At 42.6% G+C, this 22,045-nt stretch overlaps 1 long non-coding RNA gene across 1 annotated transcript in view; it reads left to right on the top strand.

The window, feature by feature from the left end:
• Nucleotides 1-17,437, top strand: part of LOC127053364 (uncharacterized) — a 30,460-nt gene extending 13,023 nt beyond the window's left edge. Inside the window, exon 4 of the long non-coding RNA XR_007775003.1 lies at nucleotides 17,368-17,437. This is a non-coding gene — a long non-coding RNA (uncharacterized LOC127053364). The remainder of the gene's footprint in view (nucleotides 1-17,367) is intronic.
• Nucleotides 17,438-22,045: the final 4,608 nt, after the last annotated feature.

Here is a 22,045-nt window from a genome sequence, read left to right as displayed (position 1 = left end):
TAATTTTAGTGAACACACAGCATAGTTTGTATCTTTTCTTACCTTTAGATATTTTCCCAATGTTCCGTTTGACCCTGCTTAAGCTGGTTGCTTTGATTAGAAAGTTTAGTCATCCATAAAATAAAAGTTGCTAAGAGAGTTGTTGGCTTTCCATTTAGCAATGGATCCAGCAATTAGATTCTTTGGTTCAAGGCCCAGAAGACAAATGATTCCTTTGTCACGAGGAAAACAAATTAACAATCCTAAATAAGATGCCACTTGTGACATATAGTTTAACAAAGGCTGTGCACCCAAATGAAAATAGGGGTCAGTCATAGCAACAACACAGTGCCATGTCTTCTTAGCTTGGCATTGACATGTGGTAATGGCACCGTTAACTGTTGTCACTTCCTTATCACCTCTAGAGCATGAGCTGCTATTGTACTGCTTCCTTTCTAACATTTAGCATCTGTATCTGAATTAGTGACAGCTCTAAGTTACCAGTGCAGTTTTCTATTTCCTGATGTTGCTTTCTTGCTTGATCCACCCTTTATAGGCCATTTCTTCCCAGGATTTGCAGCTAACATTGCAAATGAAAGCCATATATTCATCTAGGGCAGGGTCATTCCAACTGTGTTCTAGCAGCTCACCTAGTACCCAGTCTAATGATGTCAAATGAGAAAACCTGGATAATTTGAAGACTGAGCTGAAGATTTGAGACTTCAACTGGTATGAAATACGACAACATGCCCTAGGAAGGCCTTTACTTGTGGTGTGTATGTGTGCGCACATGCACACTTCCCCCCCTCCCCCTCTCTCAAAACTACAGAAAATCAGCTAAGGTCAAAAGGGTGAATTCCCCCCAGTGCATTTATGGAATACACAGAGGATCTTGATATTGCATTCACCAGTATTTTGGCACAGTTGGCAGCCTGCTCCCTGATATGCTGACACCCAGCTCCATAGCGTGATGAGAAGAGATGTGAGGTCATAAGCCTGCTTCCTCCCTGCTACCTTACTGTTAGGGGGGAGTAGTCTCTGCACTGCCATGAGAATGGGGACTGCTGTTGTCTTTGATCTTTGTGTCCTCCTCATCCTCCCATGCTCACCAGCACTAGGGCCAGACACAAACTGGCCATTAATATATTTATTCTGTCATAGGGGATGACATCAATAATATTGAAATATATGAAGCAATAAGTGGTCCTAGTGACTGATTAAATGTTGAAGCAAGGCAGATGCATTTTATAACCACAGAAGCTGAATATTGTGAGTATACTGCAGTGCCCTGCAATTGTAAACTATTGAGGGGGCTTGAATCTAGAAACTTGTGGAAAGTAGGGACAACATCTGATCTTGTAGGTCTTTGTAAAGCTATCTGGCCATCTTGTTTTTCAGTCTTCCCAGTGATGAATCCACAGTGGTTATTTGTCAGTCTAATGGTAGTGAACTTAAAAGTTGCTAATAAACACTGCAAAAAGGGAGATCAAAGTTTAGGGATTCCCATACACCTGTGTATACATTTGCATAACCTACCTAAAGTTGTAAGAATCAAGTGATAGAACTGAACCAATACAAACATGCACTTTCTGAAGTAAAATGTAAACACTGTCAAGAGTTACATAACAAGATAGAAAGGACAGGTGATCCTCTCAAAAGATGCAGAAAATCAGTGTCTTCACATTCTTCAAGATCAAATGTGTCACTGAATGAAACTTTTCTAGTGATGTTCAAGAGAAGAACTTTGAGTTTGATGATCTCGAAAGACATTTTCAAGCCATTGTTGTTATTGAAATGTAGACCCAGTGGTCCTTTAAATGCCTCTTCCAGGTCTGCCAGCCATACTTCAACATCAGCTTCGTTCAGGAGCATGCTCTATTTGTCGTTAACACCTTGAAAAAAAAAAGACAAGGATGGACAGGTGATTATGCCATGAAAACAAGTGAAAGGCAAAGATTAAAGAAGTTCCAACCTTGTTTTATACTAACAATGCTGTCAATGTAGCACAAAGTAAGCAATTTAAAGAAATGATTGACACTGTTGCCAGGCAGATTTAAATTTGCAGTTCCACTGCTGGATGCTCCTAATGATGGAGGTGAAGGAAAATTAAAGAAAATTAAGAGAACCAGAAGCAAAATGGTTGGTAGAACACAAAAAAATGACCTGACAATAGGTACAAGCAACCAAACATGGAAAAATGCATTCACCCATCTGAAGAGAGAACCACAGAACAGTAGGCCAGATTCTTAGCTGCTATAAGGTAGCATTGTTCCACCCAAATCAATGGAGCAACACTGATTTTCACCAGCTGAGAATCTGGGCCACTGTGTCCAAGTTACTGAAGAAGCCATCTAAGAATACAGGGAAAAAGTATGTGGGTTTTTTTGTTGTTGTTATGGGGGGGGGCTTTTTTTAGGTCAATCATCTAAGGCCCCTGCTGTCTGAGTGTGTTAGGTGTTATTGCTTTCTCCTTGGGATTTAAAAAGTGTGCAGAGCACATAGTGGAACTTCATCTTCGTGGTTGGTTGACTGAAAAAGAGAATTATTGCTTCAGCTTTACAGTGACACTCAGTGGAACTCTGAAGGAAGACTGTGTCTTTGCATTTAATTACTACAAGTATATTAAAATTTGCATTTACCATGAAGACTGTTTCTATTATTTTACACAACAAGAAATTCTGGAGTGGCATTAAGTTTACAAAACAATCGAAGAGGGATTCAGTGTGGCTTGACAGATGATAGATTATCACAATCTCAGTGAACGTCTGGTTTGACATAAATAAAAAAGATTTGGAAATACACAAGGACAAAATTGAAACAGAATTTCGAGAAACCTTCAGACCTTTCAATTATCTGATTTGTTCCCAGAACAGGAAGAGGAGACTGAGACATGGCTAATGGAACATATTATAGAGCTCCTTTTTTCTCTTTCTTAGCATTTAAAATTGAGGCTCAGATTTCCATCTTATATCTGTGAAGGAGGTTGTTTATGACAGCAGATATTAATATTGGCAACAATAACTGAACTCAAGTACACAGCTGATTGTGCTGTCGTTGCACACTCAAAGGAGGATCTACAAAGAGCCCGTAATTGCTTCTCTGAAGCTTACAAAAGCCTAGGGCTAACTCTGAAAATTGGTAAAACAAAAGTTCTCCACCAGCCAGTCCCCAGTCAATCATCAGACCCAGCAAGGAAGATCTACATCAACAAAGAAGAACTGGAAAATGTCGAATACTTTGCCTGTCTTGGCAGCCATCTTTCGCAGAGGGAGACATAGAGGTTGAAATCCAGTACAGAGTTCACTGTGCCAGCCTTGCCTTTGGCAGACTGTCTTGCCGGGTGTTCAGCAACCACAACATCAGAACACACACTAGACTTTTAGTTTATAAATTGGTGGTAATCCAACTCTTCTCTATGTTTATGAGACTTGGGTGACCTATAGAAAATACTTGAAAAACTTGGAATGCCAGCACCAGCACTTTCTTCAGAAAATCCTCAACGTAAAGTGGGAGGATCATTGAACTAATGTCAGTGTCCTCACAGAGGCCAAAATCTTCAGCGTTGAGGCCCTGATTATCCAGCACCAGCTGAGGTGGCGTGGCACTGTGTGCACATGCCTGACGTACACTTACCAAAACAATTGCTTTACGTCCAACTCACCAAAAGAGAGAGGAATTGGGGAGGCCAAAAGAATGCTTTAAAGACATCAAGAGATGTGGCAGGATAGGGATAACTGGTGAAGACATGTCAGAGAGGAAACGTCCACTTTTGCGTAAAATCACCTTGCCCTGCTCGCAGAAAAACACCAGAAAAGAAAGTAAAGAAAACTGTCACGGAGCAATTGCGGCCCAACCCTGTCTTCCAACACCACTTATGATGTCTGCCAATGAGCCTGTGGTTCAAGGATTGGACTGCTCAGTCACCAAAGGACCTATGAAAAATAAAACCTGTGAAAGAGATTATCCTCAACCTTGAGGGATCACTCCTGCTGCCGATCACAGCAGGTTGCGTCAGGTGACTTCAGAATTTGGCCAATTTTTAAAAGACCTGCCCTCTTGTTCAGGCAGGTATCAGTCATGTGTAGTGTCATTGGCATATTCTGGTTATCATGCACAAAACTTTGTATTAGGTACTGAAAAAGGCAAATAGTTTGTAAAAATTCATGGATGTCTGTGGGCCATATGCAAAGAGTATAAGTTCTTACTACTATTGTTAGCAGACTGGGGACCCAGTTACTTTGTACTTGTGTTCTGCATACAGAACTAGAAGTTTTTCCTTTTGAAAAATCTGAGTGCCATTTTAAGTTTGAGGAATAAATATGCTCACAAGTGAATCACACAATATGTGTTTTCGTTTTCTTACATAAATCCATTGTATTTTTCCAAGTTTCAGAAAATTGCATCAAATCTGTAACACAAAGCCAGGGTTGTTTTCAGAGAAAGTTGGTTATAGTGGTAACAGAAAAGAACATCACCAATAACCAGTGTCTGAGATGTCTGAATGGCAGCAGTTAAATGAACACATGTATATATCTGCCTGCTAGGAAGCTGTGTGTTGTGTGCTGGCAGGTTGCAAATGAATTCTTTCCGTCAATAGATGCCCTGATGTTCCCATTTATTTTAGATGAGATGAGAGGTCATCTTTTTTCTTTACAGTTTTCTACTGCTCTGCAGATGTCTTGAAATGCATTCTATACAGACTCCATAAAAAGCTACCACAGCTTATTTTTGCTACAGCATAGTTTGAGGATTATTGACGTTCCTAGATGATAATCAGGATTGGCTACTTGCTCGCTCCATGTGTGTAGTGTAAAACTTTCAGTTGTTGAAATCCTGGTGATTATTAACACAAATAAATATGCGTAAAGGAAAACAGTAGAAGATTCAGATTACTGTGCTGATGGTTGTATTATTGTCTTCTACAGCAGTGCACAGATCAAGAAAGACTGGGCTATTGACACACTAAATGCATTTAATATGGAAGAAAAAATCAGTGATGTGCAAAAAAGTTCTGATTTAGAACAGTTTGGAGAAAATATAATAATTTCGAGAAACTATTTAAACTGAAAAAATGTTTTTGGTGAAGGAGGTTACATTAGTGTGGATATAGTTGCGCTGCTGATCCTACTGAAATCAATGGCTAACTTCCCATTGATTTCAGAGGGAGCAACACTGAGCCATATGTGCGATTAAACTTCTATTTAATTCAGGACATAGGGAAACAGGGAATTTGTTGCCTTGATGGATGAGGACCATAACACGTCATTGAGGCCCAGGCCCCTGTGTCCAGTGTGAGAAGCTAGGATGTATATTATTGCCAGTGCTGGAAGTAGTGAAAGAAGCAATTCCCTAGGGTGGAGAGCAGCACAGGAACTGCTCTGTGGCCACTAGTACAAACAAGGGCTAAAGTAGATGCAACTGCCAATGTGATCCCTTGTGATGGAGAATGGCTAACAGGTACTCATTTTGACAGTCACAGATCCTCTGACTCTCTCCCTACTTTATGCTGTAGAACCATCCTGATTCCACTGGGTTGGGCACCTGTTTGGCTTCAGAGACAGGGAGACGATTTAATTGTAGTTATTTTAACCTTTCCTTTTCCTAATGCACTTTCTAGTGTAGCACTGTTCCAGTTCAGTAGAATAGATCTGAGAGAAGAATTTGAAGCTGTAGTATTTTGGATTACAGAAGGATGACTTATAAACTGCAAATAAGCTTCAAGTTTCACTTTTCATTTGATTCTGGGTTTGCCCTTGGGGATGATAAATGGGCCAAATATATATATTTATTTGACCTATTTATATGTACATGGGTTGAGAAATCATAGAAATATATGGCTAAAAGGGACCTTGAGAAGTCATCAAGTCCATCCCCCTGCGCTGAGGCAGGACCAAGTAAACCTAGACCATCCTTGACAGGTGTTTCTCCAACCTTTTTTTAAAAACCACTGATGACTGGAGATTCCACAACCTCCCTGGGAAGCCTACCCTTGCAGTTAGAAAGTTTTTCATAATATCTAACCAAAATGTCTCTTGCTGCAGATCAAGGCCATTGCTTCTTGTCTTCAGTACCCATAGAGAACTGTTGATCACAGTCCTCTTTATAACAGCCTTTAACTTATCTGAAGACTGCTAACAAGTCTCTCTTCAGTCTTCATTTCTCAAGACTAAACATGCCCAGTTTTTTTTAACTATTTTGTAAGTGTTCTAGACCAGACAGAAAATTAGGAGCAATTATTCCTGAAGCTGTCTCAGGTAAGATTAAAGAATGCACAATTATTTATTACATCTCTTTACACTTAAACAAATATCCATATCAGATGCTATCTTGTCTCTGAACGTAAACTGCATTAATATCTGCTGCTCACACTGTGCATCAGCTTTGGATTTGTTCATTTCAGCACAGAAGAGGATGAGTGGAGAGAGAGGATTTATGTGGACAACATGCACTCTGTGTATAACTTGTTTTGTGAGTGTCTCTGTAGATTCATCTGCTTTATTACTGCTGTTTGGGAAAGAAGATATGATCGGATAGAATTAATAAAAATATATATTTGTTTGATCTGTTTTTGCATACTTTTATTGAGGTAATATTTCTGTTTGTTTCTCTTAATTTCATTGCAAGACCTGCACTATCTTAAAGCTGTAGTTACAAATCTCTCTCTTCTTCCAATGGCAGAAATACCACTGGACAACTCTACCCAGAGGGGGGAAATATTAATCTTCCTTCCAGTTCCAGACACCTTCCTCAGCTGTCAATTTCACATCTGAACAGTTCAGTAACTATGAGGGAAGGGTGCTGGTGGTGTAAACAGGGTAAATGCTCTGGGGGTGTAAATGGGCTAAACTGAATCGAATAGTGCTGCAACCAGGGGTTCTAGCAGACAAATTAGCCCAGCAAGTTTATGTGCAGATAAGAAGGACCACAGCAGCAGCCCTTAAATGCTATTATTTTAAAGGTGCCATCAGGGCTGCTGCAATGAAGTTTCTGCTTGTGATTCCATCTGTTACAATACTGGTGCAATACAATAACACTGTGGGGCTTTATGACCCTGGTGAAAAGGGGAGTTGATTTTTTATCTGTCTCCAGTGTGCCTATTGCTTAAGAAGCTATGTCTGCCTATTCTTAATGGTGTGAATGCAGGCCCATCAACTAACAACTTCAAAAAAATTGTATTATTGACAGCCAAAGGAAAACTGTCTTCAAAATAGAACAAAGTTTTCTATTTCAAATAAATATTTGCAACAATTTTCCTAACCAAAAAGAAGCTGTAGCTTGTATAATCACAGATTGGAAATCCAGTAGCATAGAATGCACATGCACAGTAACATTTTGATAAGTGACTATGGTCTGAAACACCTCAGCCTCTTTCAGATAAATGTATCTATAACAGTATGATTCATTCCTAAAGAGTTTTGCTCAGTGACAGCATATGTAAGGACAAAACAGCATACATATTGATGTAACAGGCAGGATTCATATTGCATCCTTGAAAAACCAATTACTAAACATTTTTTCTTTTCCTCCAGCAAACAGAACTACAAAACACTTTCATTTATAGCTGTCTTCATGTGATTAGAGTAAATGCCTTTGAACATATCTATGTTTACTGAGTCTTAAAACTGGTACATTTATGTTTACATTTTTTTAAGGCTGCAGTTTTGTCACATTGTTTTGGTGATTTGACTTTTTAAAAATAAACAGCCTGAACTGTTTTATGCATTGGAATATCTTTTTTACACATTGAACGAGCTTGCATATGGTGGGCCAAATCCTACAAGGTGCTGAACATTGCCTGTGATATGCTGCGTGGCCTCATTGAAGTTAATGGGAATTTTGCCTGATACAGGACTATAGGATTTGGTCCAATGGGTCTTAAAATTAGAACATCATTTGTATGTATGATTGGCAGGTGTAATCCTTATTTTGGCCCTTGGCTCTCCCTTTCCTAGTCTGTGCCAGCCTTACCCCGAAGGCACAATTAAATCTAGTCTTTCAGAGCTGACTCCTTAAAGTACTGCAGGCTGGGATTTTTTAAAAGGAGCCAGAGAGAGAAGTACCCAATGCACATTGACATGGGCATCTGAGTCCCTTTGGTTCCTTTGAGTGATGCATTGCACCATAGATTTCCATGGTGGCCTTTTATTGACATTCTATTCATGACGTACACTAGGGCATCTTTGACATGCTTTTGAAAAGATAGAGATGAACAGGAGATGCGGACTCGATGACCTCTCGAGGTCCCTTCCAGTCCTAGAGTCTATGAGAGTCTATGTCCTAGTACTGTTGTATTTTTAACTATATCACACTAGCATCACCAATTTTTCCACCATATCTTGTGTTTCATATGCAACCACATAATTAGTTATTCTGTATCTTTTTGATAAATGCCTCTTAAAACTACAGCCTGCATGCGTAACACTAAAGAAATGGGCTTTTCTCTGATTTGAGTTTCCCTCCATTTTTCAGAGAAGTGGGTGATAAATTAGTCATGGACTTTACACTTTTTTTTAAGTGAATATAAGCAGACCTGAAAGCAATTTAAGGAATCTTGCTTAGTAATGAATGCCCTTTTCCAACAACATGATAAAACCGAGATCAAGTTAGAATGGGCATCCATATCAGCATGTAGGTAGGGCTTTATAGGTTTGTGGTACAATGAGTGAGGTTCAACACTTAAGTACTGATGTAAAATGTATTGGGACTTCATCAGAAATTTTGATGGATAACCTTCCCAAACAAAGAGTTAATCCTGAGCAAAAAGAAACATTGTTTGGCATTAAATTTATATTTTTCAGCACTGACACTTTCAGCAAAATGTATGTTTTTCACTTTTAGGATTTTTTTGGGGGGGGGGCAACTACCGATTTTCCCCAGCATCTCTATGGAGGAACAGTCAAGTAGTCATACCAAAAGGCTTCACTTAAGCATTCATAAAACTGCAGACACAAATCTGTGTCTGTTGTTATTTGCATCTGTAAAATGGAAGGTGCGGAACTGGAGTTCAAGTTGAGGCCTTGTTCAAACTCAGGATCTGAAAAGTTATCATGTGTCTAAATGAGAGATGTCACTCTTGAAAATTTCTTGAGACCAAGCAGATCAGAGGGGTGGATTTGTTTTTAAAATCTGAGAAGAGAGAGACTGGGGACTAACTGGTTTACACGATTGGTAATAGAAGGTAGAACCTTTTCATGTGGGGTTACTGATTCCAGTCTGATCCTGATTTGTTACCACATAATGGAAGCTCATTGTTCTTTGTGATATGAGTTACTGCTTGCAGTTATTTTCTTAATGGACCATTGTCCCCATCATAGCTGAAAATTATTTGTTTGTGTGTTGTAAGCGAGACTCGCCGGGGCTCGACCCTCCCGGATGAGGAGGGGAGCCACACCGGCCTCGACTTGTCGTCTGCGGGTCTCGGATCTCGGGACTGTCGCCCACCGTGCGGGTAGTCGGACCCAGTGGCTCAGTCAACGGGGGCCCGGCCCTTGGTTCGGGCGGGCACCAACACACAGTTAATTAGGAGCTCAGGCCGCTGCTGCAAGGCTGAGCAACAATATACAGTCAGTTCGGGGCTCAGACCCTCTGCTGCGGGGCTGAGTAACAATACACAGTTATCCCAGCTCCAGCCCTTTGGTTCAGGGCGGGCTGGCAGGAGTGCGGGTTGCTCGGGCCCTTTGGGACAGGGCTGAGCAGTGGCACAGGCAAAGGGGGGCCAGCCCTTGGTTCGGGCAGGGCACTAGTTACACAGTTATAGCAGCTCTGGCCCTTTGGAACAGGGCAGAGCAGTGGCAAAGTCAGAGGGGGCCCAGCCCTTGGTTCGGGCGGGGCACCAAACACAATTATAACAGCTCTAGCCTCTTCGGCCAGGAAGAGGGGGAATCTGCCACCTGGTTATGGGTGGCAGGGGGAACGCAGGCCCACCCACTCCACTGCGTTCCAGCTTGGAGCCCTAGTAGTGGTGATCACCGCTGCAAGTGGTCAGTGGGGATCCTGACTGCAACACACTGCAATGGGTATCAGGAGGTCTGCAGCCTGACTCGGGTCGGCTGCCCCCGGGATACTTCCAGTATCCCCCTCCGAGCCTACCTGGTTCGTGGGATCAGCTTCAGGGACGTCCCACCACATCGGCTCCTCACGGCCAGGGCTGGGCGGCAGGTCCGGCAGCTCTTCTGGGAAGTCCAGCCAGGCCTGTTCCGGGGGTCCTTGGGGCCGCAACAGGCGCGGGGCGGCTCCGGCAGCTCCTCGTCATAGCAGGCGCGGGGCGGCTCCGGCAGCTCCTCGTCATAGCGGGCGCGGGGCGGCTCCGGCAGCTCCTCGTCATAGCGGGCGCGGGGCGGCTCCGGCAGCTCCTCGTCATAGCGGGCGCGGGGCGGCTCCGGCAGCTCCTCGTCATAGCGGGCGCGGGGCAGCTCTGGCAGCTCCTCGTCATAGCGGGGAAGTTCTGGCCGGTTCGGACACCGGCCTGCGGCCTCAGGAGCTCCCGTGGACAGGTCTGCTCCTGACGGTGGCTGGGCCCCAACTGAGGGCTGAGGGCCAGCTTTTATCCTTCCAGGTAGCCGCTTGACCCTCTGGGGGGCAGGACTTCTGCTTAGAGGCCCCGCCCCTATGGATGATTGATGGGGCTCAACCCTCCCGGATGAGGAGGGGAGCCACACTGCCTCGTTACAGTGTGCAAAGAATGCAGCATTGGGCTCTCTATATGTAGTACAATCCTACAGAAGGTGATATTTTTACTTGTTTGGTTTGGTTGCACCAGGGAGGGGTTGGGGGCACCTGTGCAGAAAACAGCCAGAGCCCCTGAGTGAAAGTTGTGGGAGTATCAGCACTACTAGGAATGCTGGAGAGAGTGTGGCTGGATGACACCCTCATCCCATCATCTTCTATAGCAGGGGTTCTCAAACTGGGGGTTGGGACCCCTCAGGGGGTCACAAGGTTATTACATGGGAGGTCGTAAGCTGTCAGCCTCCACCCCAAAACCTGTTGGCTTCCAGCATTTATAATGGTGTTAAATGTATAAAAAAGTGTTTTTAATTTATTAGGGGGTCACACTCAGAGGCTTGCTATGTGAAAGGGGTCACCAGTACAAAAGTTGGAGAACCATTGTTCTATACTAACCAGTAGTCTCATGCTGATACTATGGAGCGTCAAGCTAGACCTTGTTAATGTGTGTAGCAGATTCTCTCCTGCACATACTCCTGTAACAGGGCATTTGATGCGGGGGGGTTGGGGGCTGGGTGGGAAATACACATATGCTAGTGCACCTGTTAATGGCCCTTGGGCCCTTTAAACTGGGAGATGTAGTTGTTGGTCGGTCACATGTGCCTAATCATGTACACTGCAGGAAACCAGATACAAGGCTTCCTGCATCTGAGGCAGTGATAGCAGAGCTCTCTAGTCGGCGCTGTCTAGTATGGCTCTCTCCCCTTCCAGCTAGCGGAAGCTGGGAAAATGATGGGTAATTATTTTCTATTTATTTGCTCTTATTTTGGACCTCCCGTTGGAAAATAAAGCCAGTGTGGAGGAAAGAGTCTTGAACTAGGGAGCTGGGAGCTTTGTTCTACTTTTCTGGCTGGTGAGTTTGCTCACTGTCTTACAACCCTTTCAGGGACCAGGAAGCATTTGGCCAGAATATCTCCAACCACTTGTACCAGTGGTGTGTTCCACACCTCTCCCCAAGATGCCACTGAAGAAATTCCCAAAGAGAATGTCCAGTTAAAATACACAGATTTGAACAACAGATTCACTTAGTCATGGCCAGATTATACCCATGGGAGAGGGTTTGGGGGGCTCAAACTCCATAACACACATCATAGTTTCCTTAAAATCCCCTCAGGTGTGAGGGACAATTGGGACTGCAAAAGAGACCGAGTGTATAGCTTCCCCACACATTTATCATAGGAATCCACTGGGAGGAGAGTCCTCATCCCCACTTGCCCTCCTCCGGCCACTGCTCTCTCCTTACACCCTATAGCTGAGCAAAGTCACCTTCAGAATGGGGACAATGTAAGATAAATACTGAATTACTACTTGTTCAGCCAATAGTGAGGTAGGCATAGATACAAGAGCAGCGCCAGAGTTCCTGGCGCCCTAGGCAGAATTCAGGGGGCGGCATTTTGTGCGCTCCCCACGGGTCGCGCGGATGCTTCCAGTTCCACTCCCATCGGGCTGCCGAAGAAGGACTCTCCGCTGAAATGCTGCAGGCGACAGCAACAGTCATTTGAGCTGCTCATTTGCCTGCCGCTGTTTTCCACGGCACATCGGCAGAAGGTCCTTCTTTGGCGGCGCGACAGGAGCGGAACCGGAAGCTCCTGTGAGGAATGCACAAAATGCTGCCCCCTGAATCCTGGCACCCTAGGCGATCGTCTAGGGTTGCCTAATGGAAATGCCAGCCCTGCATAGATAACTACTGTGCTAGCCATTGCCTGGAGGCACCAGGAGGGAAGGGCACAGAACTGCTGACAATGGCTCCTCCCCTTTTCATTCTAGGACTGTTAAAACTACTTAAGTAAGGATGTAAGGGCTACTGTGGGGTAGAGAGAAAGTGAGAGCATTCAGTGAGCTTGGCCCTTGTCCTTTCTCCTCCGGATAGATCAGCACTGTTTTGCTACACTCCGTTCAGAGGAGTAGAGGGCAGTATGAGCCCCTCTGTTACAAGTAATGCCTGAGCTGTTTTTATTATTTGCCTGCATTTCAATGGCAGACTTGAAAGTTAAGGTGAAGCAAAGCATTTGTTTACATTTTGTGTTTGTCTCGCCTTAGCCATTGAATATACACTGGTGAGTTTCTGACCAATTTCCCATTCAGCTACTCATGCTCTAGCTGTAATATTTGGGCCACATATGCTGCAGTTAAATGCTTATTAAATTAAGTCCAAAGCAGACTACAAAGAGTTACAAAAAGATCTCATGAAATTGGGTGACTGGGCAGCAAAATGGCAGTATTGATATTCAGTATTGATAAATGCAAAGTAATCCACGTCAGAAAACATAATCCCAAATATACCAAATAATGGGATCTAAATTAGCTGTTAGCACTCAAGAAAGAGATATTGAGTCATTGTGGATAGTTCTCAGAAAATATCCACTCAGTGTGTAATGGTAGTCAAAAAAGCTAGCAATGTATAGGAAGCATTAGGTGAAAGATAGATAATAAGACTGAAGAGATCATAGTGCCACTACAAATATTCATGGTATGACCTCACCTTGAATACTGCATACAGTTCTGATCATCCATAAAAAGATATATTAAAATTGGAAAAACTATAGAGAAGGACAACAAAACTGATTAGGGATATGGAACAGCTTCTGTGTGAGGAGAGATTAAAAAGACTGGGACTTTTCAGCTTGGAAAAGACACTAAGGGGGGATATGATTGAGGTCTATAAATCATGGCTGGTGTGGAGAAAGTGAGTAAGGAAGTGTTATTTACTCCTCATAACACAAGAACCATGGGTCACCCAATGAAATTAATAGGCAGCAAGTTTAAAACAAAAGGAAGTATTTCTTCACACCATGCACAATCAACCTGTGGAACTCTTTACCAGGGGATGTTGTGAAGGCCAAAACTATAACAGGGTTCAAAAGAGAATTAGTTAAGTTCATGGAAGATAGGTCTATCAATAGCTATTAGCCAAAGTGGTCAGGATGCAACCCAATGCTCTGGGTGTCCCTAGTGTCTGATTGCCAGAAGTTGGGAGTGGATGACAGGGGATGGATCACTTGATGATTGTTTTGTTCATTCCCTCTGAATCACCTGACATTGGCCACTGTCAGAAGACAGGATACTGGGCTAGATGGACCATTGGTCTGACTCAGTTTGGCTGTTTCTATTATTATTCCTTGAGGAATTCTATACCACTGTGCACATGCAAAATTCATGTCCCCCACCAATTTCTTTGTTTCCCTCAAAAAAATATGACTTCTGACGGGGAAGCAAAGGGAAGCCGCAAAAGTGATCATGTGTCCCTCCCCAGCAATGCAGGCACATCATTTTGGGTGCCTAGAGTAGATGGTGGAGAGAGAAATCACTGTAGGGCTGAAGACACTCCAGTTAGTGGCTCGTAACCTGCGTCAAGCTCAGATTCTAGTCCTGGTTGAAATGGGGGCAGGGTCAGATTGGACTTCCTCTTCTCTTGTAAGGAGCATCTGTAGCCAGGTCAGACACCCCCAGAAACCTTCCTCTGTCTGCAGAAAGCTCTGCACCATATCCCCCAACACCAGTTTCTGCACCCGTCATTCCTCAGATGCGGGGGGGAGGGTCAGTGTATGGGGACCTACTCCCCCATCTGCCCAATCCCCAGTGCATCCAGACGTCCCATACCCATACCCCTTGCTGAGCCTCATCCCCTGCCAGCACCCAGAACCCCCTCTCCACTGAGCCTGCATCTGAACTCTTACCCTGCCAAGCCTCACCCCCTGCATCTGGAGTGCCCTTGCACTCAGAACCCCCTCAGAGTGCCTCTCTCATGCATTCAGACCCCCACAAGCCCCTCTTTCTGCATTCGGATCCCCACCCCTGCATCCAGACTACCCTCACGCTTGAATCCCCACGTCTCTGCACCTGGACCCCCACACTGCCCTCTGCACTTAGACCTCACTCCACTGAGCCCCAACCAGATGCACTGAACTTCCACCACCCCACTCCCCGAACCTAGACGTCCCCCACACCAAGACCTGCCTCAAAGCTCCAGCCATCTTCACCTAGACCCTCCATGCAGAGTTCCATTCTACCTGCACCCAGAACCCCACAATGAGCCCCTGTGCATCAAGATCCCCCTGCACCTGGATCCCCCACACTGAGCTGCCCACATCCAGATAGCCTCACACAGAACCCTTTCATCCCACTGCTGGATCCACCCACTCTAAGCTTCTCCACACTTGGATCCTGCTGGGCTGAGCCTGCCTGCCCATACCTGGATGGGGGGCCAGGGCTGGGTGGGCGTATGAGACTCTGTACCTCTCATTTGCTATCTTGGTGAGTCTGGTGTGGAGGGGCAGGGCCCTGGGGTGTTTCTGGGGCAGGCTTCACCATCAAGTCTATGTCTTGGGAAGGGGGACTGGGGGCTGCAGGGTGATCTCCTACCTCTGTTCAGCCGTGCTGGGGCCTCCATGTTTATTTATTGACAAATAAAATATGCTGAATTTTGTAGAATTTTTAAATACCATGTGCAGAATTTTTATTTTTGTGTGTGCAGAATTCCTTCAGGAGTATGTTATTTGTTTACATTTTTAATGGATTTAAATAAATAGATCTATCATGGAAGCATTTCTTTTGGTCTTAGGTTTTGTAAAAACTTGTTCTGATCAGTCAATGTCCCTTCCAAGTCAATCTTGCAATGTGCTGAGTGCCCTCAATGGAATTTGTGGATACACCGCCCTTAATAGGATCAGACCTTTAATTTGCACAATTAATTTTAATGGATGGTAGTGAATCTTGTCTGGCTCTGTTATACTGATTGATAGCTTTAGTCAGATGATAAATTGGGGAAGGAAAAAACAATTATATAAGATGTGTAACATGCACTGCACACAAAGTAGCTGATATGCATTAACCAAGCAAATTTGCTTGTTTTCTTCATTTATATTTTTTACCATGTACAGCCATTTGGGACCACTTTTATATAATGCTTTCTGTGCATTAATTCAAGAGTATCTATATCTCAGCCTTAATGCTTGTTGTCTTGGGAAGGTACTGCCTCGTAAAAGCTAATGTATCTTTCCTGCTTGCAATATTTTACAGTGTGATAAGAGCTTCCCTCTGAAGAGGAGACACAGGAGATCAGTCACAACCAAATAGATGTTCAGAAGTAGAATTTTTACTTGAGTGTGGGGATGTGGGGAAGCGTATATTTCAGAAAGGAAATCACTGGTGAAAAAGTAAATACAGATAAATGGGTATCAATGTAACATTCTTAATTCTGTAGCTTAGCTCAACCTTGAGATTGGAATAAGGAAAAGACCAAAGAAAATGAAAGGAAGAAATGGATTCCTTTTTATATTTTATGTCCTATATTCACAGGGATGCACAGGTGCAGCAATTGCTTTTAAAATGTTACTTGTTTGGCAGAATTAAGGCCCTGAGTTTGGCAAAGAGCCAAGCTTCCCAGTGGCATAAGCAGGTGTAATTCCATTGGTATCTGTGGAGTTGAGTCTGTTCACTGAAATCAAGAGTTGCATCTGCTCATGCCACCAATGAACGTGGACCCAGCACTTTAGTGTGGGACATTGTCAGCTTGGGACAAGTATTAGGCTTAACAATCTTTCCCTTCCAGAATTAATTCCATTTCCAAAGAAGAGATCATATTTCCTTCAGACAGCTTGGGCTGGAGGATTTGCAGGAGCAATGTGATTCAGAATACATCACTTTATAAATTACAGACTCACTGGACTAATTTTTTCCCTTGGTTAGGCCATGCAAAGCCTCCAGAATCATTGATTAGGCCATCAGCATTGATTGAGGATGTGGATATATAACTCAGAAGAGAATCCGGGCTTCTTGAGTCTAGGTTATTACTCTCTATTAAGTGGAACATTTCTAGTTTTGCTGTAGGGCAGGAATTCAACCCTTCACTAGAATAATGGATGCAAAATGGCCCTAATAGCCTATGTCCTGGCTATTATCTAGCAACTCCAGGATCAGAGTTGCTAGCCAACTCCCCTCTGTTTCTGTGCTGGAGTTGTGCACCAGCACATGAATCTAGGCTTGGTGTATGTAATATGTATGTGGAAAATGTAAAATCTTGCTGAAAACTTTATATCATGCTGTCCGTAGTGGCTCATGACCGTGAGTGCCAACCTCAGGGTGGATGGTCAAGAAACAGGGCACAAACCCCAAACTGGTTGTGTGTTTTATGCTTAGATTTCACCAATCAAGTAACAAATGTGAACTCCTACAGCACCATAACAGCCTTAATAGAGTACCCCAGGGGAATGTCTGTGGTTCCCTGATCTATCGTGCCACCCAGACAAGCCTGCCTCTGTGATAGATGATCCTTCACACCAAAAATCACAACAATATTCAGGTTACTCCCAGTCCCAAAGGACCAATTACTTACCCAGGTCAACTGTACTCTGATCTGAGACCAAAGACAGCACTTGTAACCAGTCCTGTGACTAACTAAAGGTTTGTTTATTAACTAGGAAAAAGAAACGGGAAGTTATTTACATGGTTAAAGCAAGTAAACATATACACAAATGAGTTACAATCTTAAGTTCAAAAGGTAATAGAAGCTTCTATAATAAGCACATTTTATGTCCTTTATGGCTAACCCAAGCCAAGCAGCTTGAGGATCTCTTGCTTATGTTTAGGAAGCTTTGCTCCTCAGAGTGCAGACAGCATAAAGATAACAATTTCCCTTTAACAGACATTTTTGTTCCCTTCCCTCAGCATTCAAGCTGCGATGGGACATGGACTTGTGCACATGCTCTCTTCAGGAGTGGTGAGAAGCAATCACAAAACTCTTTTGTCCACAATGACTTGTCTGATGTCTATAGACCTTCTTTTTGTTGGGGAGGAGACAACACTTCTTGTAAATTAGCATTTCCCACTTGGTAATGCTTTTCCCCTGACTATCAGGAATTTACAGTCTTAGCAAATATTTTTATAGTTACAGAGTAAACATTTAAACATTACTTTATAACCCAGGATACAGACATTGTAAGTAGGATTAATACATGTATCATCCTTCAAGCATTCCATAAAGTCTAAACATTAAATATGTTCTTATAACTCTAATATCTATTTCAACAATACTAACACACGTAAACTAGAGTGGTTTCCAACTGTGCATTGGTCAGTGTTCAGTAAGGCCCAGGGCCTTGGCATGAGCTGGCACCTGGGCTGCCAGCATCACAGCTTAATATTGAATTTCATGGCTTTTGTTGATTTAAAAACCTATTGAATTAAGATTCTTAAGTAGGTCTGGTGGATTTACCTTAATTGTGGAAATCAGGTAACTTAAGCACTATGATTGTTCTGCCACTGCCTTGCTGTGTGGCTTTGGTCAGAGCACTTAAATCTGTCTCTCATTATTCCAATTGTATAGCATTATTCTGTCTATCTTGCTTTCGTCACTGTGATGTTATAGGGCTTAATTAAATACCCGCAGTATGTGAGTCAATTATGTTCACTGTATTACAGTTTTGTTCTCATAATTTTTATAAAACAAACAAAATTTACTGACTGATGAAGATATGCATGTGCATATACCAAGTTTCTATGTCATCGTATTTCTGTAATCTTTATCCTTTCTCATCTCATTGCTACACCCCTGTTCCCCTCACTAACATCCTGTCTAATGCTCAGAATGTAAGTTCTTTGGGGCTGGGACATAAGCTATCCTGTTTCTGTCCTCACCACTCACAAAAATCCAGTAGAGGCATGCCAGGTAGGACCACCTGTCCTAGTTGTATCTTGGGTGGTGGAATTTTGTCAGGAAATGTTATCATATCTGCTCATTGTTACCATAATGTGATGGGTGTGGCAATGTCTTGCAGTATCATTGAAAGATCATATTATGTTAAGTTTATGTATTATTGTGGGCTGGGATTGTAGGAAACCTTTTGGTGGGCGTGGAGGGCATGTGACCAATGTTAGAACTGGGAGTTCAAAAGACTGTATTGAAAATGTGCCAGACAAGATGAATTTGGGGGACAATAAATGTTAAATGGATTTCCAGGAGATTCCTTAGGGAGTTGTTAATGAAAGTTCCTCACTTCTGGTTATGTGAAAACCCAGCCTTTTGAAGCTATGCCTTGAGGAGATGGTCATTGTCTGCTGGTTACCTGCAGAAGACCAAGATCAAAGGCCCAAGCTGATTAAAAAAACGACTGATCTGCTCAGCCTGTATCCTCATTCTGGATCTAAGACAGATGGACTTGTACCTATTGGGATAAAACAAGTTTTGAAGGACTAAAACCTACCAGAGCCCTAGGATGGAGTTAGGGTGACCTTTAGTGAGTTTTATAGCATGTGTATAGGAACTTTTGTTGTTTTAATATTTTTCTCTATAATGCTTAAGAAAAAATGTGCTTTCTTTGAAGAAGCTTGTGGTAATGTGTAATGCAGGCAGTGCATTGGTCTTAGCCTTCAAAGAGCTAGCAAAGTGCAGGTACTGGCCTGTTTAGGCAGTCTGGCTTATTGGGGATCTCAGAGTGTAAATCCAGGGAGCTGAGCAACCTTAAGACCCCTGGTCAGGAAAGAGTGACATTGATCTCTATTCAAGAGAGGTGACATCTGGGAGCGGGAATCCTTTAAGTGAGTGCCGTTGGTGGACCACAGAAGGTGAAAACAGGTGCAATTAACATGAAACTTTGACATAAATGTTGTCACTGACCTACTCGTTACTGTAACACCTCAGAACTTTGTGCAACTTACAGTGAAGATAACCAGAATACTGCTCCTTCTGGTCTCTGTCTCCTCCTTTAAATTGATTTCTGGTTTCTGAATATGTATGATTCTACTAGAGATCTTTTATAATATCACCCTTTAACCCACCCACCCACTCCCCGCATAGAAATTAAGCTATTTCTTGATCTTACCAGGCTCATAGCCTAATATAGTTTTCTCCATTAGAGAGAAGGGAGGAATCTGAAGGTTGAGGGTTCTGATTCAGTCTAGGTTGGTTTATTGTACAATATGTGTGCTTTTCCTGTTTTTTATATTTCTTTTTTGTAGTGCAGCTATGGTTAGAATATGAGTAGAGGAGCAATTGATTTAAAAAGGACCCATTCTTATTGACCGGATCAGCTTCCCATGGGAATTCTGAACCATGCCTGCTTGCTTTTCCTGAAGAATTGCTCTGTGTAGCTCAAAAGCTTGTCTCTTTCACCAGCCAAAGTTGGTCCAATAAAAGATGTTACCTCAGTCATCTTGCCCCTCTAATATCCAGGGACCAACACAGCTACAACACTACTTGCTTTATTGACTATTTTACTCCCGTTTTCGCTACAGAGCTAATATAAATTTGGGAGAGTGAACTGAGTTATGTTTTGATTGGAATATCATTTGCAGAATCATTGACTAACCCAGCTTCAAACCCATGATTTTCATGGTTTCAGTACCATTATTACACATAAGGCAGTTTGTCATGTCAAAGTATTGGAAGATGCACAGTTGTGTCATAGCAGAAAGTTAGGAAGAATCAGAATCATAGCTGAACAAAACAAATCATAGGACATTAGAAATATATATTATTACAGTATTTGTATCTTATAAATAAGACCAACAGAGAGTGGTGGGAAGCCATGATTGCCTTTGTGTTTATACAGTGCCTAGCACAGTGAGGTCCTCGTCTATGGTTGAGGTTACAGTAACAAAAAATAAAAAGATGAATTATTATCCCCATTTTACAAATGGCAACTCAGATACAGAGATGGTGACCTGCCCAGAAAGCAAGTGTCTGCTTGGAGGCCTGTGACAAAGAGAGATCTGTTGAACCAAGATGTTTTGAGAAACAGTCCAGTGCCTTAATCACCAGAGCAGCCATCACTTGTCCGGCCTCATTCTATAAAGTAAAAGATGAAGCATTTACTTAACTTGAAGAAGATGCTTAAGTCCCATTGACTTAAATCAAAGCTGACTCTAAGTCAAAGACTAATTGATTTTAATTAACTTAAAGAAGTGCTTAGCCACTTTCCTGGATCAGGGCTAAAGTGTTTTGCTGTGTCCAAAACTAAATTGTGTTCCAGATTTAATAAAAATTAGCAAAACCTTCATTTAAATAGGGAAAATCCATACTTCACATAAACTATGGAATGCTCCACTGAAGCTCTGCAGGCTGGTAGGACTTGGGACACGTTGTATCAGTTACACTTGATTCATTTTTGGAAGATTGTCTAAATAGCCATATAGGCTGGAAACTTTTATTTATTTTTTTTTAAAAAGTAAGCTAATGCAGCTCCACACAGGTCTATGGAACATCCATCAATCTGTTTTAAATTGCAAAAATCGCAAAGTCCATGACAAACATAGACAGCATAACAGACTCTCAGTCTTGGTGAGGATTGTGAGCCAGAACGAACTTTGTTTTCAGATCCCAGGATGCATTTTTAAGGCTGCTGGTATGAAAACCATTCTTTTTTACTGGTAAATTGAGCAAAGGCAAATCAGGCACAATAAATATGGAATCCCAGATGTCATTTTTACAGTCACTTTTCAAAGCATAAATGCATCCCTCATTTCCAAGCTGATTTGAGTTAGTGGGTGTTGAGATTAATGCAGAATGATTTTGTCATCTGCTAAACATTTTCTAGTTGTCTTTATAGTCATTGATCCTTATTTTTCTTGTTTGTTTCTTTGCAAAATAAGCTGCTTTGTAATGAAGCAGAACTAAGCAGCCTGATCTCTGGTGTGGTTCAATATTTTGCTTTTCCTTTGCCCTCAAATGTGGTGACCAACTTCCCAAAAGAACCAGAAAACAAAAGAAAAATTAAATTCTTACCTGGTTTGGAACAGTTACCTCTCTTTGGAATTATTTCTTGTAATAAAATACCGTGTTTATTGTTGTGAACTTCTGTAGTAACAAAATATTCTACACCCTTGTGAGAGAGGGAGATAAGGATGACTTTATGCAGCACTGGAAGCCAATTGTAATGTACTATTGACATGCTCTGGAGGTTCCTGATCAAAGTTTTGGGGGAAAGGGGTGTCTGTAGAGAATCTATCCCATGATTTCTACTAGATCCAGCCAGCTGATGCCAGAGAAGTGTTTAGTGAGAGCTTTGTGACTACCTATGTAGTGTAGACATAAGCAGGGTGACCAGATAGCAACTGTGAAATAGCAGGACGAGGTGGAGGGTACTAGGTGCCTATATAAGTCACCCAAAACTGGATTGTCCCTTTAAAAATGGGACATCTCGTCACCCCCTAGACATGAGCAATAAAGCTCATAATGATGTTACTCAATATTAAGTCTCAGTGCTTGGATTTAGGAGCTTCCAATAACCTGGATACAACTGCAGTCATATCTTGAGATTACAACAGCTGCTTAACAGCATAGGGGAAATTCAAGTAGACAGAATGTAATTACCAGAGTTGGAATTGGCCAGGGGTCTGGGGTTAACTA

The sequence above is a fragment of the Gopherus flavomarginatus genome, chromosome 6 (assembly GCF_025201925.1).
Source record: "Gopherus flavomarginatus isolate rGopFla2 chromosome 6, rGopFla2.mat.asm, whole genome shotgun sequence".
Taxonomy (NCBI): Eukaryota; Metazoa; Chordata; order Testudines; family Testudinidae; genus Gopherus; species Gopherus flavomarginatus.
The sequence above is the reverse complement of the archived record's forward strand: the minus strand, read 5'-3'. Positions and strand labels throughout refer to the sequence as shown.